We start from the raw sequence: 19,476 nt of genomic DNA, 5'->3' as shown, positions 1-19,476 counted from the left end.
ATTGTATAATGTGTAACCGCACGAGAAATAATTTCAACCACCACAAAAAAAAATGAGCAAGAGATAGATTTTAACACTTTAAAGGGTGAGGGCAGCAGTCAGTGAAATGAAGTGAAATTCTGACGGGACTGGACAGGTTAGATGCAGGAAGAATGTTCCCGATGTTGTGGAAGTCCAGAACCAGGGGACATAGTCTAAGGATAAGGGCTAAGCTATTTAGGACCGAGATGAGGAGAAACTTCTTCACTCAGAGAGTTGTTAACCTGTGGAATTCCCGACCGCAGAGAGTTGTTGATGCCAGGTCTTTGGATATATTCAAGAGGGAGTTAGATATGGCCCTTACAGCTCAAGGGATCAAGGAGTATGGAGAGAAAGCAGGAAAGGGATACTGAGGTGAGGGATCAGCCATGATCTTATTGAATGGTGGTGCAGGCTCAAAGGGCCGAATTTCTCTGTTTCTATGCCCCGCCTCTTCCCATCTGTCTGCCTGGTATCAGCGCGCGGAGCAGGCGCAGTGCAGCCCAGGACTCGGGTTGCGTGGTCTTTACGCGATGACGTTGCGGGGGCAGGACGTCAGCGACCTTGCGTGGCAGGTCGGCGCGGAGCGGAGCGGAGCGACGGACACGGGATGGGAGCGGAGCGTTGCTGCTGAGGTCCCGGTGAGTCAAGGCCCGGTTCGCGGTGTGTGTGTCTGTCTGTCAGTCAGGGTCGCTGCCTCCCCCGCGGAGGGCCCGGCGCTGTTATGGAGGTCCCGGGGGAGGCTGTTGCCATGGAGGGGCTGTTGCCAGGGGCTCGGCTCGCGGCCAGTCTGCAGCCGAGCTGTCAATCACAGCAAAGGGGCCTCAAGTGCATTGCAGGGGCGCACCCCCTGACTACACCTGCTAAAGATTACTGGGGCTCATCGTGCAACAAACTTTACAATCTTAGCAATGCAGGGGCAGAAATGGAGCAAACGTCAAACGATTTAATATAAAGCCATGGAGATGGTGCAAACTTATGAAAAACAAGGCTTGTATTTATATAGTGCCTTTCAGGACCACCAGATGTTTCAAAGTACTTTACAGCCAGTGAAGTACTTTTTGAAGTACTGTTGTGATGTTGGAAACACGGAAGCAAGTTCCCACAAACATCATCAAAGGCCGTCCCTCGAAATTGAGGAAGACTTGCTTCCACTCTAAAAGTGAGTTCTCAGGTGACTGCAGACCAATACGGGAATTACAGTCTCTCGCTGGTGGGACAGACTGTTGTTGAAGGATAGGGTGGGTGGGGAGTCTGGTTTGCCACACGCTCCTTCTGCTGCCTGCGCTTGGTTTCTGCATGTTCTCGGCGACGAGACTCTGTGCTGAGCCCGGATGCTCTTCCTCCACTTAGGGCGGTCTTTGGCCAGGGACTCCCAGGTGTCGGTGGGGATGTTGCATTTTATCAAGGAGGCTTTGAGGGTGTCCTTGAAACGTTTCCTCTGCCCACCTGGGACTCTCTTGCTTTGAGAGTTGTGTCAGGCATGCGAACAATGTGACCCACCAAACGGAGCTGTGGTCGAATGTGGTCAGTGCAGCAATGTGATAATGACCAGATAATCTATTTAGTGATGTTGGTTGAGGGATAAATATTGTCAGATCACCGGGGATAACTTCCCGCTGTTCCTTCAAGTAGTGGCTATGGGATCTTTTATGTACGCACCAAGAGGGCAGACGTCTCATCCGAAAAATACTGACAGCGCAGCGCTCCCTCAGTACTGCACTGGAGTGTAGGCCTCGGTTTTTGTGCTCAATTCTCTGGAGTGGGACTGAACCCACTCAGCGGCGAGTGCCACCAACTGAGCCACAGCGGACACATAAAAGTTCCGTCAGCCATAGAGATGGTGCACGCTTTAAAGAGTTCTAAGAAAACTGTAGTGTGTGTGTGTATGGTATAAATTTAGCAGGATTAGAAACTGTAATTGTGAGAACAGTCTTGAGATTTGGGGCTACTTGCACTGGAGTAGATAAGGCCAAGGGGAAAGTTAAGAGTTTGATTGTAAACAGGAAAAAGGCTATTTTCTCCAGTTCGGATGCCAATGATGAGTATCAATTTAAAATTGCCCCAGAGAATTTAAGCGGAAGAATTAGCAGGTTGTTGGAGCATGGAGTGTACAGTTTTGGTCTCCTAACCTGAGGAAGGACATTCTTGCTATTGAGGGAGTGCAGCGAAGGTTCACCAGACTGATTCCTGGGATGGCGGGACTGACCTATCAAGAAAGACTGGATCAACTGGGCTTGTATTCACTGGAGTTCAGAAGAATGAGAGGGGACCTCATAGAAACATTTAAAATTCTGACGTGGTTAGACAGATTAGATGCAGGAAGAATGTTCCCAATGTTGGGGAAGTCCAGAACCAGAGGTCACAGTCTAAGGATAAGGGGTAAGCCATTTAGGACCGAGATGCGGAGGAACTTCTTCACCCAGAGAGTGGTGAACCTGTGGAATTCTCTACCACAGAAAGTTGTTGAGGCCAATTCACTAAATATATTCAAAAAGGAGTTAGATGAGGTCCTTACTACTAGGGGGATCAAGGGGTATGGCGAGAAAGCAGGAATGGGGTACTGAAGTTGAATGTTCAGCCATGAACTCATTGAATGGCGGTGCAAGCTAGAAGGGCCGAATGGCCTACTCCTGCACCTATTTTCTATGTTTCTATGTTTGCCACAGGGAGTGGTTGAGGCAGAGACTGTTATGTCTTGGATAAAGTCAGACCAGATACTGTAAGCTCAAAGTAAGGTGTGACCGTAGTCCTTTATTACATCTCAGAGTGCCTCTCCAGCCTGTGAGGCCTCCTTATATACAGGTGCTTCCAAGGGATTGTGGGATCCCTTGGGACTCCAGGGGAGAAGCCCTCTGGTGGTTAGACATGATATTTACAGGTTTATATACATAAGAGACCATGGCATGTTTTGAAGGAATATTGAATAAATATTTGAAGCAGAGAAAAATATAGGATAGTGGGGGGAGTGGAGGACAGTAGGATGAGTTTCGGATTGCTTTAGCAAAGAGCTGGCATAGCCATGATGGGCAGAATGGCTGCCTTCTGTGCTGTAAACCTCTGGTTCTGTATGATGGAGAAGTTTCTAATATCTTTTGAGTTTCAGAAAGTGTACGTGTTTACAAATCAATAGCTGAGGGTAAATTTAAGGGATGAGGTTTGGTGAGCTGGGTTAGAGCCTGATAAATTGTAAAATAGTGGAATGGCTTCATGTCTTCCTCCGGTGTGATTGGCCTGAAAATTGCGGCCTCTCTGGGTGCTTACAATGTGTGCACACACCCAAACAGACCTCAAATGCTGGTTCTCAGCCCGCGATGCGCGTGTGCCAAGAACTGGCTTTTGCGATCTGTCAAGACAGATTGCACCCATCCCCGGGAGCAGGGCATACATTGGCAGAGATTTGGGCTATTTGCCCAACTCTTGCCCAGCAAATGTCCTTCAAACTCTTAGGCCTGGTAAAAGCAACTGTGCAGCCTACATTAAAACTTAGAAAAATTAAATTTTATCATTAATTTTTAGATTTAAAAACCCTGTCCCTTAAGGCAAATTTATTCTTAACCCTTTTATAAAAAAACATTTTTTTAAGTATGTTTTAAATATATATATTTTTTGAAGTAACTTAATTAAATTCAATTACAATTCATTTTAAATGTGAGGTGTTTTTTAAATTTCTTGTATTGTGTATTTTGGGGTATTCTCATTGATAGTAATTGAAGCTCTTACAAACGGAGCTCTCATTATTATCAATGGGAATACTCCCTGTTTATTGGTGGTCCAGGCCCACGTGATCCCAGGTTGCGCTTACGTTCCTGGAATGTGTGAGCCCATATGCTGCACTGTGCATCTAGGCCTTGGACCGTAAGTATGCGTTCCTCTGGGAATTCTTTTGGTCGGAGGCGTCCGCCTGCAGGAAGCCTCCGACCGCAATTTTCGGGACAATATTTACGAATACTGGTAGTCATCTTGTATGTTGCCAATGCAATGGGCTACTGCGCACCAGGAAATATCTCTGTTTGAGTAAGTTAATTATAGGGATCAGGGAAGAGATCTGTGAAGGCCTTGTAATCATTGAGGGAAACTGGCTCAAAAATAGGAATAATGAGAACTCATTCGAGGAATTATGATAGAGTGGGGTGAAGCAGTGAGTGGGATATACCTGGGCTCAGGTACTGGTCTGAGATTCTGAAGCTTAATGCAAAGTGGTCACATTTACAGATGATAACGAAACAATCGTCATCATCATAGGCAGTCCCTCGGAATCGAGGAAGACGTGCTTCTACTCCTGAAGTGAGTTCTTTGGTGGCTGAATAGTTCAATACAAGAGCCACAAACTCTGTCACAGGTGGGACAGATAGTCGTTGAGGGAAGGGGTGGGTGGGACTGCTTTGCTCTTTCCGCTGCCTGTGCTTGATTTCTGCATGCTCTCAGCGACGAGACTCAAGGTGCTCAGCGCCCTCTCTGATGCACTTCCTCCACTTAGGGCGGTCTTGGGCCAGGGACTCCCAGGTGTCAGTGGGATGTCGCACTTTATCAGGGAGGCTTTGAGGGTGTCTTTGTAGAGTTTCCGCTGCCCACCTTTGGCTCATTTGCTGTGAAGGAGCTCCGAGTAGAGCACTTGCTTTGGGAGTCTCGTGTCTGGCAGGGAGCAGCATTGAAATTAGAGAGAGCAGCTCAAACTACAGAAGGATTTGGAGAGGATATGTAAATAGCAGAACAATTGCAGAGGAAATTTGATACAAATAAATGTGAAGTGCCTACACATGGGAAGAAAAGCAGACAACATGTGTACTCCATGAATGGTATTAAAATAGCTGAGGGTGAAGTGACCCATGAGTTTTAGCAGACCCAATGCTACGCAGGTCCAACCAATACAGACCAGCAATCAACAAAGCCAACAGAATGTTGAGCGACTGAACAAACAAGAATACAAGTCAGAAGAGGTAAAGAGCTAGCAAGACTGCATCTTGAATACTGCTTTGAGTTCGTCTTCGGCAGCACCTCCCAAACCCGTGACCTCTGCCACCTCGAAGGACAAGGGCAGCAGGTGCATTGATACACCACCTCCAAGATGCACATTATCCTGACTTGGAAATATATCGGCCGTTCCTTCATCGCCGTTGGGTCAAAATCCTGGAACTCCCTCCTAACAGCACTGTGTGACTACAGCAGTACAAGAAGGCGGCTCACCACCACCTTCTCAGGAGCAATTAAGGATGGGCAATAAATGCTGGCCTTGCCAGCGACACCCACGTCCCATGAATGAATTAAAAAAAGTTCTGCTCACTCAGAAGCAGGAGGCATTGAAATATTTGAGGCAGCGCAAAGAAAAGCCACAAGGCTGATATCCAGTGTCAGTGTATGAGTTACGAGAAAATACCAGTAAAACTTGGACATTACAGCCTGGAAATCAGGTGTCTGAAAGGTGACCTATTGGAGGTATACAAGATTGTTGAGGGTAGTGAAGAAATGAACATGGCCTATTATTTTAAATTGAACTGTGGGAGTAGAACTAGTGGACACAGGTTCAAACTAGAAAAGGGTACTTGTAGGATAGATATCAGGAAATCCTTCTTCATGAAAAGAGTAATCAACACATGAAATAAGAACATAAGAATTAGGAACAGGAGTAGGCCATCTAGCCCCTCGAGCCTGCTCCGCCATTCAACAAGATCATGGCTGATCTGGCCGTGGACTCAGCTCCACTTACCCGCCCGCTCCCCATAACCCTTAATTCCCTTATTGGTTAAAAATCTATCGATCTATGATTTGAATACATTCAATGAGCTAGCCTCAGCTGCTTCCTTGGGCAGAGAATTCCACAGATTCACAACCCTCTGGGAGAAGAAATTCCTTCTCAACTCGGGTTTAAATTGGCTCCCCCGTATTTTGAGACTGTGCCCCCTAGTTCTAGTCTCCCCGACCAGTGGAAATAACCTCTCTGCCTCTATCTTGTCTATCCCTTTCATTATTTTAAATGTTACTATAAGATCACCCCTCGTCCTTCTGAACTCCAACGAGTAAAGACCCAGTCTACTCAATCTATCATCATAAGGTAACCGCCCCCCTCATCTCCGGAATCAGCCTAGTGAATCGTCTCTGTACCCGCTCCAAAGCTAGTATATCCTTCCTTAAGTAAGGAAATATACTAAGAGTAGTGGAAAAAAAACACTGCGGAATCATTTAAGGAAAAAAGACTTGGATTGATAGAGCACCTTTCGTGACCACCGGACATCTCAAAGTGCTTTACAGCCAATGAAGTACAATTTGAAGTGCAGTCACTGTTGTAATGTAGGAAACGCGGCAGCCAATTTGTGCACAGCAAGCTCCCACAAACAGCAGTGTGATAGTGACCAGATAATCTGTTTTTTGATTGAAGTACTTGGATGTTATAATGAAGGGGGATTGTTAGAATCACCCTGAATGGATGAATCAAATGGGCCGAGTGACCGTCCTATCTATCTCTCATCATTATCTTGTGATCTTCAGAGCAAGTGATTTTGTATGGTGGCCTATTCTACAGCAAATATGATGAATTTCTAGTTACCTCAATGGAGTGCTGTGTGCAGCACATTTACATTTCCAGTTCTGGAGGTAGTGAAAATATCAGATTCTATGCAGATTTCAGCCTGATCAAATTGCCCTGCTGATCACGTTGCCATTGTTCAAAATATATCGAGTGGTTATTTACAGTACAATCATACATTTATAAATGCATGGTATTTTGGGATGTCTGGACCATGTGGCTGATCACTTTCGATGAGTGGTATTTGGATGGATGGTGAATCATTGCAAGATAATTACAGTGGTTATGCATTGTCATCGTCCCGTATCTTATCAAATGTATTTTTTTTGAGTGGGTGTTGTCTCGTGTTTTTAATTTGTAAACAAGTGTTGATAGTTGGTGTTGCAGTCGACCTAAAAAGCCCGGAAATTATTTAAAGTTGGACAGTTTGTCCAGAAAATGAAGGATTGCTGCTGTGTTGGTGCAATGCAACTTGTTTATTTGGTAACTGCTGTATTATCCGTGATATTTGGGGATGGAAATCTGCCGCCTTTACCCGGTCTGGCCTATATGTGACTCCAAACCCACAGCAATGCAGTTGACTCTTAACTGCCCCTCTGAAATGGTCCCATTCTTCTGTTCCCTTTATTATATTACATACCTCTGTAAGGTCCCCTCTCATTTCTTTTCTTTCAAGGCTACAAGAGGATTATAATACCGAGCCTTTTCATATGTCCAATGCTAGTCAAAAATTTAGAGACATCCATATTTATCTTGTGAATTTACTTATTGAAGTACGTAGGAAGCAGTTGAATGTTGAACAAGCACGGACATCTCCCACCTTCCTGCATGCCCTGGGAGGAAAATGTTTCAAGTGACACATTAATCTTCCAATTCAGTTTCATTATTTTAATAATACATCTCAAATCCTTTTATTTAAAAAAAAACTGCTGCTAAACTTGTTAAAATTTGTGTTAAATTAGTCTTGTTTAAACTACTGTGGAACTGTTTTCACATTTCCATCTCGTGTGGGTCACTCGCATCTATTGTGATTCTGACGCTGTCCAGATACTGTTTCTCATGCCGAGCATATAACCAACTGCTTTGACTGGCGAGCAAGCCTGTGGTTCCAATGAAATTTAAGATGCAAAGGAATCTGCTAAGGATGAACAATAAACAAACCCCTTGTGCTGCTGATAAACTCACTGAAACAGTAACTGCAAATCACTCCCAACAATGGATAAATTAAATTCTGACAAACAGTATTTCATGGGCTATAAACTACAAATCAGGCTTATTGTTGAATAATGTTTAAGCAGAAGCAAGAACAAACGCAACGGATTTCAGGAGATGTAAGTGATGGAATACTTCATTTCTTACATCGGTAGTGGGTAAAACGATGGAATCAATTGTTAAGGATGTCATAGCAGCGCATTTGGAAAGAGGTGACATGATGGGTCCAAGTCAGCATGGATTTGTGAAAGGGAAATCATGCTTGACAAATCTTCTGGAATTTTTTGAGGATGTTTCCAGTAGAGCGGACAAGGAGAACCAGTTGATGTGGTGTATTTGGACTTTCAGAAGGCTTTCGACAAGGTCCCACACAAGAGATTAATGTGCAAAGTTAAAGCACATGGGATTGGGGGTAGTGTGCTGACGTGGATTGAGAACTGGTTGTCAGACAGGAAGCAAAGAGTAGGAGTAAATGGGTACTTTTCAGAATGGCAGGCAGTGACTAGTGGGGTACCGCAAGGTTCTGTGCTGGGGTCCCAGCTGTTTACATTGTACATTAATGATTTAGACAAGGGGATTAAATGTAGTATCTCCAAATTTGCAGATGACACTAAATTGGGTGGCAGTGTGAGCTGCGAGGAGGATGCGATGAGGCTGCAGAGTGACTTGGATAGGTTAGGTGAGTGGGCAAATGCATGGCAGATGAAGTATAATGTGGATAAATGTGAGGTTATCCACTTTGGTGGTAAAAACAGAGAGACAGACTATTATCTGAATGGTGACAGATTAGGAAAAGGGGAGGTGCAACGAGACCTGGGTGTCATGGTACATCAGTCATTGAAGGTTGGCATGCAGGTACAGCAGACGGTTAAGAAAGCAAATGGCATGTTGGCCTTCATAGCAAGGGGATTTGAGTACAGGGGCAGGGAGGTGTTAGTACAGTTGTACAGGGCCTTGGTGAGGCCACACCTGGAGTATTGTGTTCAGTTTTGGTCTCCTAATTTGAGGAAGGACATTCTTGCTATTGAGGGAGTGCAGCGAAGGTTCACTAGACTGATTCCCGGGATGGCGGGACTGACGTATCAAGAAAGACTGGATCAACTGGGCTTGTATTCACTGGAGCTCAAAGAATGAGAGGGGATCTCATAGAAATGTTTAAAATTCTGACTGGTTTAGACAGGTTCGATGCAGGAAGAATGTTCCCAATGTTGGGAAGTCCAGAACCAGGGGTCACAGTCTAAGGATAAGGGGTAAGCCATTTAGGACCGAGATGAGGAGAAATTTCTTCACCCAGAGAGTGGTGAAACTGTGGAATTCTCTACCACAGAAAGTTGTTGAGGCCAATTCACTAAATATATTCAAAAAGGAGTTGAATGTAGTCCTTGCTACTAGAGGGATCAAGGGGTATGGTGAGAAAGCAGGAATGGGGTACTGAAGTTGCATGTTCAGCCATGAACTCATTGAATGGCGGTGCAGGCTCGAAGGGCCGAATGGCCTACTCCACCTATTTTCTATGTTAATGGTCTGTTCATCGAAGTTTCAGAATCCAATCGATAAAGAAGGCAGGAAGTAGTAAAACTAATTTCAGAAACAATCTGCCCAACAATTTTAAACAACGTCGAGCCATAGCCCAATTTTTATAGTTGCTGGAATGAAGTATAATTTGGACCAGGTCTCTGATCAGCCGTGTTTTTTCCACTAGGGTCAGTCATGCCTGCCCATTGTATCTGGTAAATATTTACAGATATCTCTCCTTCGGCATTCCCCTGGAGTCGAGGATGACTTGCTTCCATACCTATATTATGAGTTCCAAGATGACTGATGCATCCTATGTGGGATGTACAGACTCTGCCACCGGTGGGGCAGGTAGTGGTGAAGGGACGTATGGGTGGGGTGCTTGGTTTGTTGTATGCTCCTTCCGCTGTTTGTACTTGGCTTCTGCGTGCTTCCAGTGAAGAAACTCAGTGTTCGGCGCCTTCTCGAAAGCTTATCCTTCACTTTGAGTGGTCTTGCACCAGGGATTCCCAAGAGTCGATGAAGATGTAAAAATCTTTCAAAGAGGCTTTGAGGACGTCGTTGAAGTGTTTGCTCTGCCCTCCTGGAACTCGCTTGCGGTGACGGAGCTCGGAGTAGAGCGCTTATTTCGGGAGTCATGTATCAGGCATGTGGACAATGTGGCCCGTCCATCAGAGCTGATTGAGCGTGATCAATGCCTCGATGCTGTGGATGTTGGCCTGAGGGAGAAAACACTGATGTTGGTACGCCTATCTTGCCAATGGATTTTCAGGATTTTACGGAAGCAGCATTGGTGGTACTTCTCCAGTGCTCGGAAGTGCCGACTGTACGTTGTCCATGTCTCTGAAGCATATAGGAGGGCGGATATCACTGCTGCTTTGTAGACCGTGAGCTTTGTGCCAGATTTGAGGTCTTGATCTTCAAATTCAAGGGTTGAGCCTGGCTAGGAATCAAATTGCTTGCAGCTGAGCAGGGAGTGGGGGGTATGGGTTTGCCTTGGGTCTTAAGAGAATATTCGATATCCCAAGCAGTATCTCTTGGGATTTCTGGTGGAATGCTGCTTGGTCGGGACCTTAATTGGCTGTACACTGAGCAAGTACAGCAAATATCACATATCTGAATGCTGATCCTGTGTTTTTAAAATGACAGGAGTACTCTTGTGGTTGTGAAGAAGATCCATTATGTAGAGCAACTTATCTGTCTCCTGGGGATAAAATGCTGTCCAAGATCAAATCAAGTCTAAAGTCAAATTGTGATTTATCTGTCTGTGATAATGGGAGAGAGATATGTAGCTTATTGATGAGCTTGTGTTCTAGCTGGTCAAGAGAATTAAAACACAACATTCTGCAAAAAGCATTGTAGTTCTGATTGCATCTGTGAAGCGAAGAGACTGGTTATCATTCATTCATTCATTCATTCTGACGGATTCACATCTGAAACATTAACTTGCCAAAACTCTGCACAGATTCTGATGGATTTGCAATGTATTTCCAGCACTTCCTGATTTTCTTTCAGATTTTCAAATTTTTTTCCCTTTTCTTATCTGCCTGGTTAAATGGGGCTCTGCAAACTGCATCAAGGCAGTAATTTGACAACTCCGTTGACAAGCAAGGTAAGGAATGTTCTGCGAGTCCTGTACTGGTAACAATGCAATATCTGGTATTTATAAAATTTGAGTAAAAAGGAAAATAAATACTTGCATTTATATAGCACCTTTTACGACCACTGGACGTCCCAAAGCACTTTGTAGCCAATGAATTACTTTTTTTTTTAAGTGTAGTCACTGTTGTAATGTTGGAAATGTGGCAGCCAATTTGTGCACAGCAAGCTCCCACAAGCAGCAGTGTGATAATGACCACATTTTTGTGCTCAAATCTCTGAAGTGGGACTTGAACACACAACCTTCTGACTCTGAGTCGATGATGCTGTGCTGCCCACTGAGCCACAGCTGAAACTAAATGCATATTTATGCATGAGGACACACAGACAAATTGGATATTTAGATTTACAGTGTAAGATTACTTCTCAGCAATGGAAAGGATTATTCTTGGCTTCAGTTTCAAAACCTCATCTATAATGGCTAACAGTATGTGGGATGATAAGGCTTTGAGGGAAGAATTGCCTTGGATTTAAAATAATCTTTTAATAGGCAACCTGTTATTGCTCCTTTTCTGAAAAGAAGGTTCACTTGAGATACTGGCATGAATGAAGCATTGTAGACTTATTTCCCCAAATAATCAACCCTCTTCAATGCTTGCTTTTAAGGTGCTTGAATGGAAAACAGATATTCTTTATCATTCCCGCATTTTTAAAAAAAATTGTAACTTGAAAAGATGAATTTGTCTGTATGCCATAATGTAGTAAAAGTTCCTCTTGCATAATTTTTCTTGGAATTTGCTAAATTCAGAAAAGTGTGGGTGAAGGTTCAACTTGCGCACCTTAAATAGTTGTAAACCTTGATTTTAGATGTTATGTATGCAACCCTTGGTAACCTGTGTCATACCGCCACAGAAGGCATACCTGTTGGAGTCCCAAGGGATCCCCATATATAAGCAGGCCTCCCATGCTGTACCAGCACTTTGGAGTTTGAATAAAGGAGCTGAGGTCACACTTACTCATGTCTACAGTACTCAGTTGCAGTTGCATTACTTTATTATGAGCATAACAATATTCTTATGAGGCATTCAACAAAATATATGTTCCTGTTCTGCCTTTGGCTCAGGATACCATTTGCTGAATACTAATGAGCTATCTGGCCAGCATAAGATGGAAACAGACAGAGAATTGCTGCAATGTTTTCAGCAGCAGTACTTTAAACAATATGCATACCCACAAAAAATACTTAGCGAAGAAAAAAGAAAGACTTGCATTTATATAGCGCCTTTCGCGACAACCGGACATCTCAAAGCGTTTTACAGCCAATGAAGTACTTTTGGAGTGTAGTAATGTGGGAAACGTGGCAGCTAATTTGTGCACAGCAATCTCCCACAAACAGCAATGTAATAACGGCCAGATAATCTGTTTTTGTTATGTTGATTGAGGGATAAATATTGGCCAGAACACCGGGGATAACTCCCATGGTCGTCTTCGAAATAGTGCCATGGGATCTTTTACGATTACCTGAGAGAGCAGACGGGGCCTCGGTTTAACGTCCCTTCCGAAAGACGGCACCTCTTGACAGTGCAGCGCGCTCTCAGCACTGTACTGGTACTAGGGCTGGTGCATTGTTCAAGCAAACTGTTGAAAAGATGGCAGCACTCTGTGGTCCGTTTGGGTGCTATTTCACTAAACTGGTTCGAAATTATTGCCAACCCTCCTTAACTGACAGTGATGTTCACTTTTCAACAAAAATAGGTAATTGGCAACTAGCATCTGTTATCCGCATCCTGAATTATCTGAAACATCTGGCTTTGTTTACTACTACTGTTGGGAATTCAATAATTGTTATTTTATAATCTGCTTGCTGAGAGTTGGTATTAGCAGTCAGAGACTATAAATGGGAAGGAAAAAAAGGTTTTGTAATAAAGGACTAGCTATAAAGGGCACAAATTAATTGCTATAAAATCCAGTGTCACTATCCCACTGCTGTTAAGGCACTTGAGATGTTACACTTGAGGCTGGTCTGAACGATGCTACTTCACTCGCAGTTGCACAATCTGTATTCCCGGGTTTGTGTGCTACCAAACGTTGGATTTAAAAGGTGACTTATGGATCATATTTTTCCTTTGTGTACCGTGGGGCAGTAAAGGTGCGAATGACTTAAGGAAATGGGGAAAGTGTATATAATACCAAGCAACTACACAAGTCAGGTATTGAGTATAATCGACTTGAAGCAAAATGCAAGCATGTTCAGAGACTAAAGAGTGAAAGAAAAGACCCAGGCCACCTTTTGATGACTCAAAATTTATCCAATGAGTAGTTGAGACATAAAGTTGAGGAAGGTGTCTTGGGTTTGTTCTGAGTTAGCTGATCTTATCTGGAGCAGCAATAGTCGACTACAATTGGCTCAGCACCCTTGGGTTAACAAGGGGAAAATTGACCAGGGTTCCTACTCCTGCTCGCTGTCCAATGACCCCTTTCTTAAAGTTCAGATGTGTGGATGTCCTGTGAGAACACGATCAGGTTTGGTCATGATGGTCCCTTGTAGTTGAATGGTCTGTCAGCACTCGCTAATGCTTCATACATGAATCATGGTCATTTGGTCAAGTTACTGAAGTGTGACCTTTGCCTATGAAAGCACATTCCAACAAGGAATGGACGTCTGTGAGGAAGAGGGAAATTGGCCCCCACATTTGGGTTTTTGGAAAAAGACATTGTCTCGGTGTATCAATAAACCATAGATGGGAACAAGTCCCATGTTTCAATTCCTGGTGTATTCTGGATATTCTGCATTGAGTTGGGACAGCAGTTGTAGTCTGGTAAGTTAGGGAGAGGAAAAATCAGCCAAGATTCTCAGCCCGAATTGCTATCTGATGGAAAGGGCTTGTGTTTGGACATTGAGCTGTGCTCTGTGCCTGCTAACCTTCACCACCGTGGCTCACTGAAGGAGGACATATCAGCAACTTACCAGAGACCTGCTGGTGTACTTGACTCATAGAGCCGTGAGAGTCAGTGGTGAAGGAAGCGAGGTTTGGGGGGAAGGGGGGTGGTGGAATGGAACAAAAGACTATCTTGAGATTAGTGAGGGGAAGCATTGGAAGAAAGTTAAATGGCTACACTGGAAGATGTAGTGCCATCCCCATCCATTGTGGATGGATAAGAGAAATGAGCAGAACTGGAAATTAAATATCTGAGAAAACTGAGCAATTGAAATTTCATGACATGATTAGCCTCTGATAGAATATATAAAGGAGTGTTTAAAGAATTAACAGGACTTGGAGAAAGCTCTAACAAAACTTCTCTAGTGAAAACTTGTCAGAAATTGGAAAATAGTTAATGTGAATCCAACCTTTAAAATTGAAACGTGAATTTGTATTTTATAGCTTGCTATCGATAGGATAACACAGTTCTTGAAGAGTGAATTCAGGATTATCTGGGGAGCTTGAACGAATAAACGAGTATTCGAATCGATCCATGCTCAGCACATTTGATGACCCTGAGGTACTGGTTGAAAGATTAGAAGGAAATTGACATATTTACTGAATGAAAGAATTTCATCAAAGGTGATGGCCTTTAAATCAGTGTTCTTTAGTACTGAAAGACCCAACTGGTGGGCCAAGGCTCAGTACAGGTTGAAAATAATAAATGAGGCAAATTAAGAAATGATAGATTAGGTTGTACCAAGCTTGGGTTTCAAAGTATTTTTTTACCCTCGGGATTGTATAAATAATGGCCTGTGGTCCCAGGCAATCCAATCTACCTGGTCCTGGCAATTAACTTCCATTTGATTCCTGGTTTGTCCTGTTTGAATTTTCTGGAGCTGAAAGTGAGGAAAAGGCTGTTTTTGAGCAGGTTTGCCTCACTGCTAACTCTGAACGCAAAGCTGTGTAATTATCAGTACCTTCGGATGCGTGCAATTAGTGGCCGCAGTGATTTAGACTTTACATGTCTCTCTGATACACACCCCAGCAGTCCACTTGGGCAAAAAGCTTGAAAGCTCTTGGGATTGCAGGAAGTGGTAAATGGGCTTTGATGATTTAAATGGAGCTCCGTCATGAATGAGAACAGAGTGGTAGCAGTAACTGCTAAAGGACTCTGTCTTTGAACTGTGGCCAATCCCAATGTCTAAGTAGCCTCCTCGGTTGCTAATATATCTTATTTCCCACCCCATTTCGGAATAAGGCGGCATCATATAAGTCCACAGGCAGATGGGCGACAGATGGCTGTCAGTATTTGCTGTTAACCTAATTGAGAAATAAAAGATACCCGAGTGTGATTTCCATTTTGTGATTAAAAATGACCACTTGCAGTCATCTGAGTCCCCTTCGAAATTATTGCTGTAATCACTACTGCTTAACCAGTATCCTGTAATATACAAAATGCTCCTTCAGTATCTAGTAGGATAAATTCATCCTTGTCGCAACGAAACCCAGTTTTGAAGTGAATCTTTTCTACCCCTTGCCATGAAAGCTTCCAGAGAGACTATTCCTGTCACCAGATATCCCACTGATTTTGACTATTAGGAACCTGGGAACCTCAACACACAAAAGTTTATTTGTAACTGGGAGACTTCATTTTAAATAGTGCAAGAGGAAAAACTATGCAACAGCATGCACTTGGTACTCTCCTGACTGTCCACCCCTCTGTTCTTTGTCGATGGCAAAGCCTTCTGCTACCATGCCCCTGCACTAGTGAATTCCCTCCGTAAAGCCATTTTCCTTGCCACCTCTCTCTCCACCATCATATATAATTATACCTGTATATCATCATAACTGCTCAACTATCGGTGGACGTGCCTTCAGCTGCCTGGCCACCAAGCGCTAGAACTTCCTCCTTAAACCTCTACGCCGCGCTCTCTCTCTTTCCTCCTTTAAGACGCTCATTAAAACCTACCTCTTTAAACAAACTTTTGATCATCTGCCTGAATTTCTTCTGTGGTTCGGTGTCAAATTTACCTTTTTGTCTGTAACACTGTTGTGAAGAAGCGTTTTGTGATATTTTACTACATTAAAGGCGCTATGTAAATAAGTTATCAAATGCTTCGACTAAGCTGATCTCATCACCATGTCTCTAGCCATTATCTAACTTTCTCTCCTACTTCTTTCTGCCTTCTCCGTTCTCCTGTGAAGTTCTCTGGATGTTTCCAAGTAGAGCGCTGTGCAAGTTATAACGATCGAGTAGAATAGGAGTTTTTCACTGAAAGGTTTCTATGGGTCTCTGTGAGAAACCGTGCTGTGTTGTCACAATTTAGTAACAGAAGGATGCTCCGATACAAATAATGCTACTGAGGAATTGCAAAGTGGGAAATATCCATTTTGTAACCTGTTAATGTGCAAAAGAAACAATTAAAATTAATTTGTACTATGAACAAGTGTTGCTTTAACAATTGGGGGTTTTATTGCAGTTTTAAATCTCTTTTTAAATAAAATTGTTTGAAAATTGATTTTTCTGCCTATATCAATGTTGTGTCTTGTGTTCTTTGTGCCCATCATATTTCTTATGAAGTATTTTGCACCTGATGGAACCTGTATTTCATTCATTAGCGACAAGAAATCACATCTGGGAGAGAATGTGCCAAAAGCTGTCAAAGCAGGTAGATGCATTTCAAACGAAAATTTACGAAGGACGTATGAAAACAAGCAGTCAACAAACAGCTGCCGATAAAAAAGATCTAGTTCCAATTTTTATTTAAAATCCTTTTGGTTACTTGTGTTTTCTCCACTATTCAGTACTCATGGTGACATTTGGCCTTTGCAGGCTGGTAAGCACCCCTCAGGATTTTGTGTGTTTTATTCTCCTCTTCCCCAACACTTTGTGGATTTCCACGATCAATGCTTCTAACTGCCACAGTTTGTTCAGCCCAGTCTGTGTTTTTTCCTAAAAATCATTGTTTTGCCATTAACAAACTGTTAAACGTTCTAAAGAGCCTTGCCCAAAATGGTGACTTTTTTCCAGACATACTGGCTACTATTTCCAATATTTTCTGTTTTTTTTGGTTCAAATTCAGTCTATTTTCTGTTGCAGATTGTGATCTGAACGGTGACAGCATCTTTCCAAGTGTAACCAGAAGCTTGACATCCATTGGGAAACATAAGGTCGTGCCCAAGGTATGTGCCATGAATTTTACTGTGTATTCAGTCAGTCAATCAACGCCAGTGCAAGCATGTCATTCGATTGTACCATCCAGTGGAGGCTGATATCGTGGACAAATTCAGGAGTGAACTGGCGAGTTTTTTGGCCAAAGAAGTGATTGAGTGGGGTAGCAGATTTAGTCCAATGTGATCATTTTCAGCTTTGGGGACTGACCATATGGAGCAGCTGTTCCTTTGTTGGTCACTGTTGAATACATAAGAACATAAGACTTAGGAGCAGGAGTAGGCCATACGGCCCCTCGAACCTGCTCCACCATTCAGTAAAATAAGTCCAAGAATCTATTGGTCACTGCCTTGAATATACTCAGCAACTCCTCATCCACAGCCCTCTGGGGTAGATAATTCCAAAGATTCACAGCCCTGTGAGTAAAGGAATTCTTCCTCTTCTCAGTCCTAAATGGCCGACCCCTTATCCTGAGACTGTGCCCCTAGTTTTCGACTCTCCAGCCTGGGGAAACAGCCTCTCCGCATCTACCCTGTCAATCACCCTCAGAATCTTACAGGTTTCAATGAGATCACCTCTCAATCTTCTAAACTCCAGAGATTATGGGCCCAACCTCCTCGCTGCACCAGGTTGCACGTCAATTAATACATAAGACACTAGTTTGGTGTATAATTTTATTGGTCCAAAGTCCACCCGAACTTAACCAAACATTATATTCAAAGCTGGATAGTAATGCTGTGACACTTATTCTGCTAGATGCCTTAAGTAAGTTCATACCCATGACTTGGAGCACCTTTACTGGTTCAGAAAGTGGATCCTATTCTTCCAGTGATTGATAACTAATGTCCTCCCTTATTTATATAATCATTCTTGATTTTAAACTTTTTCAGTCGACAGTAGCGGTCGGTACATTGAGTAGAACCATAGCTGCTGCTGCGGAGGCTCCACTCTTGGACCTACTTTCTCAAGGTTGCAGACCAGACTAAGGATGGGCAATAAATGCTGGCCTCACCAGTGACGTCCACATCCCGGAAAGAATTAAAAAAGAAAGACTGAGTTCAATCTTCCTTTCTTTGTTAAGCATTTTCTTCTTTGTTAAGCATTTTCTCTTAGCCCTCTGCTTCTACTTTCTTAACCGTATCTTCTAATTTGGTTGGTTTGTTCAAAAACACGTTTTCCAGTGGCATTGGGCCCAATTTTCCCCATGACTTGCTCCAATTTTTTTGGAGTAAGTTGTTTTTTCTGACGTAAGTTTAAAAAATGTTTTTTTCCCCAACAAAATTTACTCTAGAGTAAGTCACTTAGGTTAGATTTTTTTAACTTCAGTTTTTTTTTTCAAAAGGGGGCGTTCCCATAGACTTACTCCACTTTTGACCATTTATGTCATTTTGGCCAGCTATAAGTTACTCCAAATCTACTTAGGTCAGCGTATGTGGCCAGCTCTGAAAAACATTGAGCTGTTAACAAATCAGCGCAGGTTGGACCTGCACCAAGCACTAAGCAGCAAACATTCAATATAAAAGTTCAAATAACTATATAAAAATAGGGTAAACAATTGAACAACAATTTAAAAAATTGCATTAAATCCTATCTTTCGTTGAAATCGGCCAGGGAAGGCAGCGGGCCGGGTCGGGAGGGGGGAAGGGAGAGGAAAGGCTACAAAGTGCTTCACAACATGCTGCTCAAAATCAAAGTCCTCCAGGTTGAGAGGGAAGATGATCTCTCAGACTGGGCACTTTTGGCTGTCGATGCTCTCCTCTCCAGTGTCCTGTGAATTCTCCCTGCCATCCTGGCTCTGCAACCCCAAGTCAATGCTCCGTCCAGCCCGTGCCGGCTCTCTGCAAGAGCACTTCAGCTCGTCCCGCCTCCCCCGCCCTTGTCAAAAGGGCCACAGCCCATCTGCCACTAAAACTCACATGTTCCCTTCATCATCTCCAGACTCCAGTTCTCCAATGCGATCCTTCGATATCAGAATGTGCGGCAGGCCACTCGGCCCGGGACAGGGGCAGCGTGCTTCGGGCCCTCCCTCCCACACCGCGTCGGGCTGCGATGAGTTACTGCACATACATGCACACTCTAGCGCACATGTGCACAGGTGCACAGGTGCCGGCAGCGTTTGCTGCGCAGGAATGTAGTTCCACCTCCCTACCACTTGAGAAACGCCACACCAGGACCCAGGACACACAGCAGAGCGGCCAGAATGGGTGCACATTTTTTCGGCGCTGTTTCCACCTCACAAAGTCGGCGCATTTACGGTCAGTGCGCCAAAAAAATTGCTTGGGGAAAATCTAGCCCTTTATGTTGGAAAAAGTCTGTTTGATTACGTGACTGCATGTACTAACTCCGTCTAACTTAGCTTACCCATATAGTCTGTGTTAGCTATTTCATAGAATCATGGAAATTTATGGCACAGATGGAGGCCATTAGGCCCATCATGTCTGTGCTAACCGAAAAAGAGCTATCCAGCTTAATCCCACTTTCCAGCTCTTGGTCCGTAGCCCTGTAGGTTACGG

The 19,476-nt window shown here is 43.6% G+C and overlaps 1 protein-coding gene across 3 annotated transcripts in view; it reads left to right on the top strand.

Moving 5' to 3' along the window:
- Positions 1-573: 573 nt before the first annotated feature.
- Positions 574-19,476, top strand: part of micu1 (mitochondrial calcium uptake 1) — a 116,277-nt gene continuing 97,374 nt past the window's right edge. For 2 of the 3 annotated variants that reach the window (XM_070865576.1, XM_070865574.1), the window contains exons 1-2: positions 574-659; positions 16,892-16,974. The gene's annotated coding sequence lies outside the window, so the exon portion shown is untranslated. Of the gene's footprint in view, positions 660-14,250; positions 14,369-16,891; positions 16,975-19,476 lie in introns of all 3 variants that reach the window. The other variant, XM_070865575.1, reaches the window with a different exon arrangement.

Source organism: Pristiophorus japonicus, chromosome 22 (genome assembly GCF_044704955.1).
Source record: "Pristiophorus japonicus isolate sPriJap1 chromosome 22, sPriJap1.hap1, whole genome shotgun sequence".
Lineage (NCBI taxonomy): Eukaryota > Metazoa > Chordata > Chondrichthyes > Pristiophoridae > Pristiophorus > Pristiophorus japonicus.
The sequence above is the reverse complement of the archived record's forward strand: the minus strand, read 5'-3'. Positions and strand labels throughout refer to the sequence as shown.